The sequence below is a fragment of the Hordeum vulgare genome, chromosome 5H (genome assembly GCF_904849725.1).
Source record: "Hordeum vulgare subsp. vulgare chromosome 5H, MorexV3_pseudomolecules_assembly, whole genome shotgun sequence".
Taxonomy (NCBI): Eukaryota; Viridiplantae; Streptophyta; class Magnoliopsida; order Poales; family Poaceae; genus Hordeum; species Hordeum vulgare.
In genome coordinates, this window is record NC_058522.1 from 578,312,877 (window position 1) to 578,325,765 (window position 12,889).

Here is a 12,889-nt window from a genome sequence, read left to right on the forward strand (position 1 = left end):
CCTTCGTCACGCGCCGCAGTAAGCGGTCCCGCAGTCCACGTCTCCAAAGTTGGGTGCAACATGCCCGAGCGCGTTAGATCACGTCCTCTCAGGTGGCAGTTCTGGAGTCTGTTGTGGTCGCCCCGCGTTCCCAGTGCTCGGGCTCGGTTCCGACTGAGCTCCCTTCCGAGTACGCGGGTCGTGGGCGTGCAACAGAAGTACACATGGCCAACTCCCACGAAGATCCTCGTCAAGCCGACCGAGGTGAAATCGGCGAAGCATCCGGTGCGCGCCGTCCGCCTCGTCGTTCTGCCAGTAGACACACTCGGCGGAGCAACGTGGTGTTGTTCCGCACACCTCTCCTCAACTTGGCCGCGGCTGCCCAGATTGCCGATTCCCTCCAGCCGACTGATTCAGAGGCAGGAAGGGGAATCGAGCAAATCCGAGCTCTGTTGCGCACGGCGCAGCAGCAGAATTCGGCAGTCTCCCAGTCACACAATCGGATCCACAATAGTTCCGTCCATGCAAACACGCATCGATCGGTTCACAGCCCTGGTTCTCATCAGTATCGCCGCCGCTCACGCACCCCTCCGCGGGATGGGCCCTATGGGTCCCGACATCATGATGATCGGCGTTCGGTCGGCGACACTTACGACCCAAGACCCGACGCGAGGGGGCGAATCGCCCAGCGAAGAGTCGACAGGGGTCGAGCCCACCGCGATGGTCGCGATATGGACCGTCCGAGTGGAAGCAGGACCATCGTGTCCGGCCCCGTGTGTTTTAGTCGAGCCATCCACTCGGCTGATATCCCGCCCAACTTCCGATTGGCAGCGGGAATCGGTAAATTCTCACGGGAGTCCAAGCTCGAAACATGGCTAGACGACTACCGAGTGGCAGTCCAGATCGGAGGAGGAGACGACCATGTCGCTATGAAGCACCTCCCTCTGATGCTCGACGGCTCGGCTCGAGCTTGGCTGAACCAGTTGGCCCCCGCAAGCATTTACAGTTGGGCAGATCTAGCCCGAGTGCTCATCAGAACCTTCGAAGGGACGTGCAAGCACCCTGCAGGTCTTGTGGAGCTTCAACACTGTGTCCAGAAGCCGAATGAGCCCTTGCGCGACTTCATCCAGCGATGGACGACTCTTTACCACACGGTGGAGAACGTCACCGAGCATCAAGAAGTCTGCGCCTTCAAGGCAGGCGTGCGGTACAGAGAACTGTACTTGAAGTTTGGTCGAACGGGCGACATCTCCATGAGCAAGATGATGGAGATAGCGGCTCGCTACGCAAATGGCGAAGAAGAGGACCGCATCCGGAGCGGCAAACACAAGACAGTCGGCGATGCCGACGGAGGTAACACTCGGAAGCAGAAACAAAAGGTTCCGCCCACACCGCAAGCAGAAGCTGCAGCTGTAACCAGCGCCAAGTTCAAGGGCAAAGGGAAAGCGCAGTTCACCCCCAAGAAGAAGCCTTTCAACAATCCCATCCTGGACCAGCCTTGTCCAGTTCACACGAAGATGGACGAGGAAGGCAACCCCATATACGCGAAGCACACCACTCGGCAGTGCCGTCTCCTGATCCACGGGTTCAGCGAAGGGCATCCGAGTGAGAAGAATCCCGAACAGGATGAGGAGGACAAGGAGGATCCGTTCCCCCAAGTCCATGCAACCCTCATGATTTTTGCTGACGTCGAAAGCAAGAGTCGACTGAAGTTAGTGAACAGAGAAGTCAACATGGCCGTTCCGACTGCCCCAAGTTTCTCAAATGGTCTCAGACTGCGATCACCTTTGACCAGTCGGATCATCCAACACATGTCCCCACCCCAGGAAGGCAGGCTCTGGTCGTCGACCCGGTGGTGGAAGGAGTCCGACTGCGCAAAGTCCTCATGGACGGCGGTAGCGGACTGAATATTATGTACGCTGACACTCTCAAGGGGATGGGCATTCCGATGTCCAGACTCAGCGAGAGCAATATGCAGTTCCACGGAGTCGTCCCTGGACGGAAGGCCAAGTCACTCGGCCAGATCGTATTGGAAGTCATCTTCGGCTCTGACAAGAACTTTCGCAAGGAGAAGCTCACGTTTGAGGTGGTGGATTTCCAGAGCGCTTACCATGCAATTCTGGGCCGCCCGGCATACGTGAGTTTCATGGCACGCCCGTGCTATGTGTACTTGAAGTTGAAAATGCCAGGTCCAAAAGGCGTTATCACCATCACCGGCAACCGTCAGCGAGCCGAGGAGTGTCTGCAAGAGGGATCAAGGATCGCCGACCAGCAGATGGCTGTACTCGAGCTCGAAGAGTACAAGAAGACAGTCGACCCTGCCGACTTAATGCGCTCAAAGAAGCCAGCTTCTGAGTCCGCGTTCCAGTCGGCGGGAGAGACTAAGAAGGTCAGCATCCACCCGACGGACGAGTCTGCCGCCCCGACGAACATCTCCACCACCCTAGATCCTAAATAGGAAGCCGAGCTCACCCAATTCCTCCGTAAGAACTGGGACATCTTCGCATGGAAGCCATCTGACATGCCGGGTGTACCTAGGGAGTTGGCTGAGCACCGACTGCATGTGGATCCCGCCGCTCGGCCTGTCCGAGAGCGCCTGCGCCGGTCCGCCGCGCACAAGAGGAAGGCAATCGAAGAAGAGGTGGCTAAGCTGCTAGCTGCCAACTTCATTCGCGAGGTTCACCACTCCGAGTGGCTCGCCAATGTAGTCATGGTGCCCAAGAAGGACAAGTCACTCCGAATGTGCATTGACTTCAAGCACCTCAATAAGGTCTGCCCGAAAGACCATTTTCCGCTCCCCGCATAGATCAAATTGTCGATTCGACTGCGGGATGCGAGCGTTTGTCATTTCTTGATGCCTACTCGGGTTATCATCAGATCCGTCTGTATGGTCCCAATGAGTTGAAAACAGCTTTCATCACCCCGTTTGGGTGCTTCTGCTACATCACTATGCCTTTCAGTCTGAAGAATGCCGGGGCTACCTTTATGCGCATGATCCAAAAATGTCTCCTCGACCAGATCGGTCGCAATGTGGAGGCATACATGGATGATATCGTAGTCAAGTCACGCAAAGGTTCCGACCTGCTGACTGACTTGGCAGAAACATTCGCCAACCTTCGTAGGTACGATATCAAGCTAAACCCAACCAAATGTTCATTCGGTGTTCCCAGCGGAAAGTTACTCGGTTTCTTCGTTTTCGAACGAGGGATCGATGTTAACCCCGAAAAGATCGGGACCATCGTCCGAATGGAGAGGCCGGTCAGAATACACGATGTTCAACGGCTCACAGGTTGCCTAGCGGCTTTGAGCAGGTTCATCAGTCGACTCGGCGAAAAAACACTTCCTCTGTACCGACTCATGAAGAAGTCAGATACCTTCGAGTGGACAGACGAAGCCAGTTCGCATTCGACGACCTCAAAGTCCTACTTTCCACCCAGCCGGTTCTTACTGCTCCGCTCAGTAAAGAGCCCCTTCTTCTATATATCGCGGCTACAAATCAAGTCGTCAGTACTGTTCTTACAGTCGAGCAAGAAGAAGAAGGCAAAGCATACAAAGTTCAGCGGCCAGTGTACTACGTCTCCGAAGTCCTGACACCTTCCAAGCAGAGGTATCCCCATTATAAAAAGCTTATCTATGGGATCTATATGACTGCAAAGAAGGTGGCCCATTATTTCCAAGACCACTCGGTATCTGTCGTTTCTGATGCTCCGTTGTCGGAAATTCTCCACAATCAGGACGCATCGGGCCGAGTGGCGAAGTGGGCGATGGAGATGATGTACTGCGACATCAAGTTCGAGGCCAAGAAAGCTATTAAGTCTCAAGCCCTGGCTGACTTTATAGCAGAATGGGTAGAACAACAACAACCGACTCACATCTACTCGGCTCATTGGACAATGTTCTTCGATGGGTCTAAGATGTTGAATGGATCCGGCGCTGGTGTTGTGATCATATCGCCAAAGGGCGACAAGCTCAAGTACGTGCTTCAAATACACTTTGATTCCTCTAACAACGAGGCAGAGTATGAAGCTCTTCTCTACGGATTGCGCATGACCATCTCACTCGGCGTCCGTCGCCTGATGGTCTACGGCGATTCGGACTTGGTGGTCAACCAAGTGATGAAAGAGTGGGACGTAAGGAACCCCACCATGACGACATATTGCAATGCAGTCAGGAAGCTGGAGAAGAAGTTTGAAGGTCTAGAACTTCATCATGTTCCAAGACTGAAGAACCAAGCAACAGACGAGTTGGCGAAACTCGGATCCACTCAGAGACCAGTCCCGAGTGATGTCTGCCTTGAGCACCTCCATCTTCCTTCGGTTAAAGAAGATCCCTTCACGGAAGAACCAGTACAACCCAAGAGCGCAACAGATCCGACTGAAGTCGATGTGCCTGCTGTGGTTGATCTGGTCACAGAGATTCTGGTAATCATTCCCGATTGGACTGTGCCGATTATGGCATATATCCTGAGACAAGAACTTCTAGAAGATGAAGTCCAAGCCCGGCAAATAGTTCGCAGGTCGAAGGCATTCACTGTCATTGACGGTCAATTGTACAAGGAGAGTATTTCACGCGTCCTCCAACGTTGCATTTCCCCAGAGAAAGGACAGTTGATCCTAGAGGATATCCACTTGGGAACCTGCGACCATCACGCTTCTTCGAGAGCAATCGTCGCCAAGGCGTTGAGAGCTAGATTCTTCTGGTTGCAGGCTAACGAGATGGCCAAAGCTATGGTCGATCGATGCGAAGGCTGTCAGTTCTACTCCAACAAGTCCCACAAGCCAACATCTGCACTAAAGACAATCCCACTTGTGTGGCCATTTGCAGTTTGGGGATTAGACACAGTCGGACCATTCAAGACAGGCCAAGGAGGCTACACACATCTGTTGGTGGCAGTCAACAAGTTTACAAAATGGATAGAAGCCAAGCCCATCAAGAAACTCGACGCCTCCACAGCCGTTAAGTTTGTCAGGGACATCATCTCCAGATTCGGAGTGCCTCACAGCATAATCACGGACAATGGGAGAAACTTCGACTCGGACAGATTCAAAGGTTTCTGTGCGAGTCAGGGTATCCGAGTGGATTTTGCTTCCGTAGCACATCCGCAATCCAATGGACAAGCTGAGCGTGCGAATGGACTTATCCTTCAAGGTTTGAAGCCTCGACTCTTGCGAGAGGTAGGACATGCTGCTGGTGCATGGGTAACCGAGTTACCTTCAGTACTTTGGGGCCTCCGCACCACTCCGAACAGATCAACAGGGCGATCATCGTTCTTCCTCGTCTATGGAGCAGAAGCGGTCCTTCCGAGTGACCTGCTTCACAATGCCCCGCGAGTCGAACTCTTCTCCGAAGCCGAAGCAGAACAAGCAAGGCAAGATGGATTCGATCTTCTAGAGGAGGAGCGCGAGATGGCACTTACTCGCTCAACAATTTACCAGCAAGATCTGCGACGTTTTCATGCACGTCATGTCAGGAGCCGCACATTCCAAGCTGGCGATTTGGTGCTCCGAGTGGATCAGCAAAGACCACACAAGTTGGCTCCGGCCTGGGAAGGGCCTTTCATCATTTCCAAGGTGCTGAACAACGGGGCATACAGACTCTACAACATTCAGAGGGAGACAGACGAGCCTCGCGCATGGAACGGAGACCTCCTCAAGCGTTTTTATACGTGATCGTCGACTGAAGCAGTGTAACGAACAAGTTTTGACGAAATAATATACAACAGATTCAGTTTCTTTTGCAGATTCAGAGTTCTTCCGCAGTTGCAGACTACGGTCACACACACAAAAAAAAAACTTAGCTGCGATCCCGAATCGCCTAAGTACTACCTTCCTCCGAGTGTGCACTTCACGTCGCACTCGGGGACTTAGCTGCGATCCTGCATCGCCTAAGTACTAACTTCCTTCGAGTATGCACTATACGTCGCACTCGGGGACTTAGCTGTGATCAAGAATCACCTAAGTAATACCTTCCTTCGAGTGTGCACTATACGTCGCACTCGGGGACTTAGTTGGATCCTGCATCGCCTAAGTACTAACTTCCTTCGAGTGTGCACTATACGTCGCACTCGGGGACTTAGCTGCGATCCTGCATCGCCTAAGTACTAACCTCCTTCGAGTGTGCACTATACGTCGCACTCGGTGACTTAGCTGCGATCCTGCATCGCCTAAGTACTAACTTCCTTCGAGTGTGCACTATACGTCGCACTCGGGGACTTAGCTGTGATCAAGAATCACGTAAGTAATACCTTCCTTCGAGTGTGCACTATACGTCACACTCGGGGACTTAGCTGCGATCCTGCATCGCCTAAGTACTAACTTCCTTCGAGTGTGCACTATACGTCGCACTCGGGAACTTAGCTGTGATCAAGAATCGCCTAAGTAATACCTTCCTTCGAGTGTGCACTATACGTCGCACTCGGGGACTTAGCTGCGATCCTGCATCGCCTAAGTATTAACCTCCTTCGAGTGTGCACTATACGTCGCACTCGGGGACTTAGCTGCGGTCCTGAATCGCCAAAGTATTAACCTCCTCCGAGTGTGCACTATACGTCGCACTCGGGGACTTAGTTGTGATCAAGAATCACCTAAGTACTAACCTCCTCCGAGTGTGCACTATACGTCACACTCGGGAACTTAGCTGTGATCACGAATCACCTAAGTCTTAATATTCTCCGAGTACACACTAAGTGTTGCACTCGAAATAGCATTCAAGCAAAAGACTAAATGTTTTCATTCCGACTCCAACAGTCTAGAAACAATAATTGACTCGGTGCGGATCAAGCTTACCCGCACCGATTTAAAAGTATGACGGCCAACAGAAGTGGCCAGAGTATCTTACAGGCAAACACTCGGCATACCAAGGATAAAGTTTGATCATGCGTCAGCTAGGCCGGCGTCAGGACTGGAGGGCTCCACAAAAGTATCCAAGTCGATTCCATCAGCAATGCGGGTAGCAGTCTCCAGGAACGTCTCCATGAAGTCTTCGAATCGAAGCTTCTTTGTGTTGGCGACCTTCAATGCTTTCAGCTTATCTTCCCGCACCTCCTTGCAATGGACTCGGACCAAGGACAGTGCAACATCAGCACCGCAACGCGCTGCCGATTTCTTCCAAGATTGCACTTGGCTCGGAACCTCCTCCAGTCGGCCCATCAGGGTCTCCATCCCCTCCCGCGACTCGTCTTCTGGCCAAAGTTCCTTGTTAATTCGGCCGACGACTTCTCTCAGTCGACCGATGAAAGGACCTACTTTGCCTACGCGGATATGTGCTCGGAGCAGATCCCGATTGGCGTACTCACCGAGTGGAACTTTGTCCTTAACAGACCGCTCCACAGCCGCCGCTTTAGCTTTAGGGTCTCCGCAAAAGTCTGCAACAAACGAGCAAGCAGACAATGAAAACCGAGTGTAGGGCACACGGTACAACCACTCGACAAAGCATAAGACTTACCAGCCAGACGAGTCATCATTTGCGCAGCCCAGTCGGTGACATACTTCTCTTGAGCTATGCATCGTCTGTTCAGGACGCCCATCTGATTGTGACACTCAGTCCTCTGTTTCTTCAGTCTCTCCACCTCTGCCATCAACACCATGTTTGCTTCCAGGGCCTCTTCCAAAGACTTCTCTCGAACTTCCAGCGCGTCTTTCATGCCGGCCATGGCGAGCGTTGCAGCTTCCAGTTCACCAGCATACTGGTTCTTTTCCGCTCTAAGGGCTTCATAAGCAGTTCCCATTTCACAAGTTTTCTGCACCAAGAAACAAAGGGTAATCAGCAAGTTTATCAGTTCACAGGCTAAGTTCTTCAGACCCCTGCCGACGCAAGCAGTCAACAGCGGTATCGGGGACTACACCCAGTGGGTTCACTAAGAGTGACCCCACTGGCATGCACCTCAAACAGGTCTGCCCTATTGAGGTGCACGTTTTAACCTACGCCTCCGAGGCGAATACTACTCGACCTACGTGCAATTTAGTCTCGGGGACTCTTACCGCAAGAGTGCTCCGACTGTAGTAAGTACTCGCACTCGGAAATCTTGTCTACGGACAAAACCAAACTAAAGACCAAATGTATAAAGACAACTGTCGGTGCAAGCACTCGACAGAAGTCTCGGGGACTACACCCACTGGGTTCACTCGGAGTGAACCCATTGCAAAAACAATACCACCCAGTGGGTTACAGGAGAAAAGTAAATACTTACTGGACTACTTACTCGGATGTCGTCGCGCAGCTCCAAGCTCCGCTGGTACAACGCCGCAACGGAGTCGTAAACCCTCTTGGCTTCTCCAGCCATGAGCTCCGCCTGCACCATGGCCCCCTTGGCCGCTCCCACCTGCTCCTCTGGAAGACGCCGGATGTTGAATTCAACATTCGACGAACCGGGAATCGTGGGAGGCCCCTGGGGCATCCCAAGATCCACCCAAGTCGGGTCCTCCCCCGCCGGCACCGGTTCAGTCGGTGGAGGCGCTTCGGTTGGCGGAGCGTCGGCGACAAGGGTGGCAGCAGGAGGAGCAGCCTCAGGGACTGGCTCCAGGACAGGCTCCACAGCGGGGTCGGCTCTCCCTTGCTCGTCCTCGTCCAGGTGAATCGCCCCTGACAAGCCGAATGGCACGACGACTCAGAAAAAGAAAAGGATGGTACAGTCTACAGGAATAAAACACCCGACTCTCCTACAACATACCTGGCTGGGACGAGACGACGTTGTCCGTGTCCATGGGGTCATCCCCTTGGCGGGCCGGAGAGGTTGCAGAAGTGGCGACCCTGTCGAGTGAAGCCCATTTGACTTGTAAAGCAGGAGTTCACTCGGATAACGTAAAAAGCCGAAAGTTAGATTCACTTACATGGATGTGACGGGGATGGCAACCCTCATGCGCGGCAGAGCCTTCCCAGGTTTGGGCCCACTCGGTTTGGGCGCCCTGGAAGACTGGCCTGCGGGCTTAGCGGGGGCGTCCTTGGACCTCTTCGTGCCTCGAGCACTCGGGGCCACCGGAGCGGCAGGAGGAGCTGAAGGGACGGCAGGCTCGTGTCGACGCTTACTTCGATGCTCTGGCCGTGGAGGTGGCGAGTCGCGCTCTTCGTCTTCTTCCTCCTCCTCGCTGTCCTCCTCCTCCGACTCCCCGCTGTCGGAGACATATTCGGCGCTCTCCACGCTCCCCTCCTGGCTGCCTTCCTCCTCTTCCTCCTCCGGATTCCCGTTCGAGACGGGGGAGAACCAATTGGTCCACTCCTGCATGAGGATCAGTCGGAAACGTTAAACATCACACAAGGATATAAATAAGCGACTGGAATAAAGATGATTCGACGCACTCGGCCGATGCCACTCACCTGATTCGGTGGAGGGTTGTCCGCGCTGTAAGGCGCCACTCAGCGAGCTCCTTTAGGGTTCTCACAAGGGCCCGTGATTTGGAGCACCAACGAGGTCACCTTCTCCTCGAGTATGCCCACCACGATGGTCCGAGTGGAATCCTCGGGCCCTGTGTAGTGCCACATAGCATGGTCCCGAGCCTGCAAAGGCTGGATCCACCGACCGATGAAGACTTCCAGCAGGTCTATACCGGTGACTCCTCTCCTGACAACGTCCACGAGTGCCTCGACCAAAGGCTGGATATCGTTCTTCTCGGCCTTGGAGAGCGCGAGTTGTTTGGGCGGAGCGGGACGGTCTAGACTAAACGGAGGCAGCCCAGTCGATGCATTCGAACAGGCTATGTCCTGGCAGTAGAACCACGTCAACTGCCAGTTCCTGACCGACTCGCTCAACTGGAGAGCGAGATAGCTACTCCGGCTCTTCTTCTGAAACCCTAAACCCCCGCAGAGCTGGAGGAGATGCGTCTTGTCATCCGACTGACTAAGACGTTTGATGGTTTGAGAGCGGGCGGAGAAGATATGTTTGAATAAACCCCAATGGGGGGGCAACCGATAAAGCACTCGCACAAAACAATGAAGGCAGAAAGATGGGCGATGGCATTCGGAGGGAAGTGATGGAGTTGAGCACCAAAATGATTCATGATGCCTTTGAAGAAGGGATGCGGGGACAGAGAGAAACCTCTGTGAACATGGCTGAGGAGCAAGACGCGCTCCCCTCCCGTGGCGCCGGCTCGACCTCGTCGTCCGCCGGCAACCTCCAGGACTTATGCGCGAGCAGGCCGTGCTCTACCAGCTCCAGCAGGTCCCCCTCCGTCACCGTGGAGGGGAGAAAGTCTCCCTGGATCCACCCAGCCGGCAACGGCCGCTGCCGCCGCTGAGCAGCCGCCGCCTTGCTCTTCTTCTTCCTCGCCTCCATCTTGCTGGTCTGACCTTTGGTCATGGAGGCGACGGTGAGCTCTCGAGAAGGAGAGGAAGAGAGGGGTGTATGAGTGCAGGAGGTGGCGAGGAAGACGGAGCAGGCAAGAGCGAAAGATTCGGCGAGCGTAACCGAAGGGTCTCGTCGCCCAGAGTTAAATAGAGCACCGACTGGGTCGCTGGCGAGCGGGCCCGAAATCTTATCTACCCAACCAGCCGCGGCGATAACAGTGGAGGAGTTGAAGGCGCGAGGATCGAGGAGTCAGGCGCTACTCGAGCGCGCTGACGTCGTCCCCGCTGAGCGCGCGGAACCCGAAATTTGAGATCTCGGAAAATCTGCCGCTGTCAGTTGACAGGTCGCGTCAAAAGATGCCGTGGAAGCACTCGGTTCCCGACAGTCTGTTTCGCAAGCACTTCCACTCGGAGCGTTGGTCGAGAGAGATAAAATGGATAGAGGCAAGCAACGCCCAAGCCGAACCTAGTTCAGTCGGATCTGAACCTCAAGCACCGCTTCTACGTTTCAACCCCAATCCATTCCGGGACTAATGATGGGGTCATAGTCCTAGGGTAGGGTCATAGGCCTGCCCTACATGTCCTACCCAAGGACTACCCCACACAAAGGACAGGACCTTAAGTCTGCCCCGACTGAATTAAGGTATTCCCATCATCCAGTCGGTAACAGGCCCTGGATCATCCAGTCGGTAACTAGCATTCGGAGGACACCAGGCTCACCGACTGGATACACTCGGTACGTCGTAACCTCTCAGGAGGGAAACTGCCTACGTTTCCGAGTGCATTTATTAGCATTTAGAGCATACGTTACCTGTAACGTACGCATTCAATCGCCACTACTCCACCCCTGAGTCAGAACCGTTGTGGGGGGCAGCGCACTCTATATAAGCCGCCCTCCCCCACTGGTAAAGGGGTTAGAAAAACATTGTACTCTATATTACACTCGGTAACAAGCTCCGAGAGCACTGAGACGTAGGGCTATTACCTCCACCGTAGAGGGGCCTGAACTCATACAACCTCGTCGTAGCTAGGACTCTGCCCATCTCATTCGTACCCTACACATCTACTGTCAGGCTTATACCCACGACAAGCTCCGTTTTTAGCAACAAACACTTTGCCCTCGGATTTGAGATAGAAGGTGTACCCAACTGTCTCTTTTGGGTAACCTATGAATATGCACTTTTCCGCTTTGGGTTCCAGCTTTTCAGGCTGAAGCTTTTTGACATAAGCATCACATCCCCAAACTTTAAGAAACGACAACTTTGGCCTTTTTCCATACCAAAGTTCGTATGTTGTCGTCTCAACGGATTTTGATGGTGCCCTAATTAAAGTGAATGCAGCTGTTTCTAATGCATAACCCCAAAACGATAACGGCAAATCGGTAAGAGACATCATAGATCGCACCATCTCTAATAAAGTACGATTACGACGTTCGGACACACCATTACGCTGTGGTGTTCCAGGCGGTGTCAACTGTGAAACAATTCCACATTGTCTTAAGTGAGCACCAAACTCGAAACTCAGATATTCACCCCCACGATCAGACCGTAGGAACTTGATCTTCTTGTTACGATGATTTTCAACTTCACTCTGAAATTGCTTGAACTTTTCAAATGTTTCAGACTTGTGCTTCATTAAGTACACATAACCATATCTACTCAAATCGTCAGTGAAGGTGAGAAAATAACGATATTCGCCGCGTGCCTCTACGCTCATCGGACCACACACATCGGTATGTATGATTTCCAACAAGTCACTTGCACTCTCCATTGTTCCGGAGAACGGAGTTTTAGTCATCTTGCCCATGAGGCATGGTTTGCACGTGTCAAGTGAATCAAAGTCAAGTGACTCCAAAAGTCCATCGGCATGGAGTTTCTTCATGCGCTTTACACCAATATGACCTAAGCGGCAGTGCCACAAAAATATGGCGCTATCATTGTTAACTCTAACTCTTTTGGTCTCAATGTTATGTATGTGTGTATCACTATCAAGATTCAGTATGAACAATCCTCTCACATTGGGTGCATGACCATAAAAGATGTTACTCATAGAAATAGAACAACAATTATTCTCTGACTTAAAAGAGTAACCGTCTCGCAATAAACAAGATCCAGATATAATGTTTATGCTCAACGTAGGCACTAAATAACAATGATTCAAGTTCATAACTAATCCTGATGGTAACTGAAGTGAAACTATGCCGACGGCGATTGCATCAACCTTGGAACCATTTCCTACACGCATCGTCACTTCATCTTTCGCCAGCCTTCGTCTATTCCGCAATTCCTGTTTCGAGTTGCAAATATAAGCAACAGAACCGGTATCGAATACCCAGGCACTACTACGAGAGCCGGTTAAGTACACATCAATAACATGTATATCAAATATACCTGATTTTTCTTTGGCCGCCTTCTTATCAGCCAGATACTTGGGGCAATTGCGCTTCCAGTGACCCATACCCTTGCAATAGTAACACTCTGTTTCAGGCTTAGGTACAGCTTTGGGTTTCTTCTTCGGATTGGCAACAGGCTTGCCGCTCTTCTTTGAATTACCCTTCTTGCCTTTGTCGTTTCTCTTGAAACTAGTGGTCTTATTCACCATCAACACTTGATGCTCTTTACGGAGTTCAGAC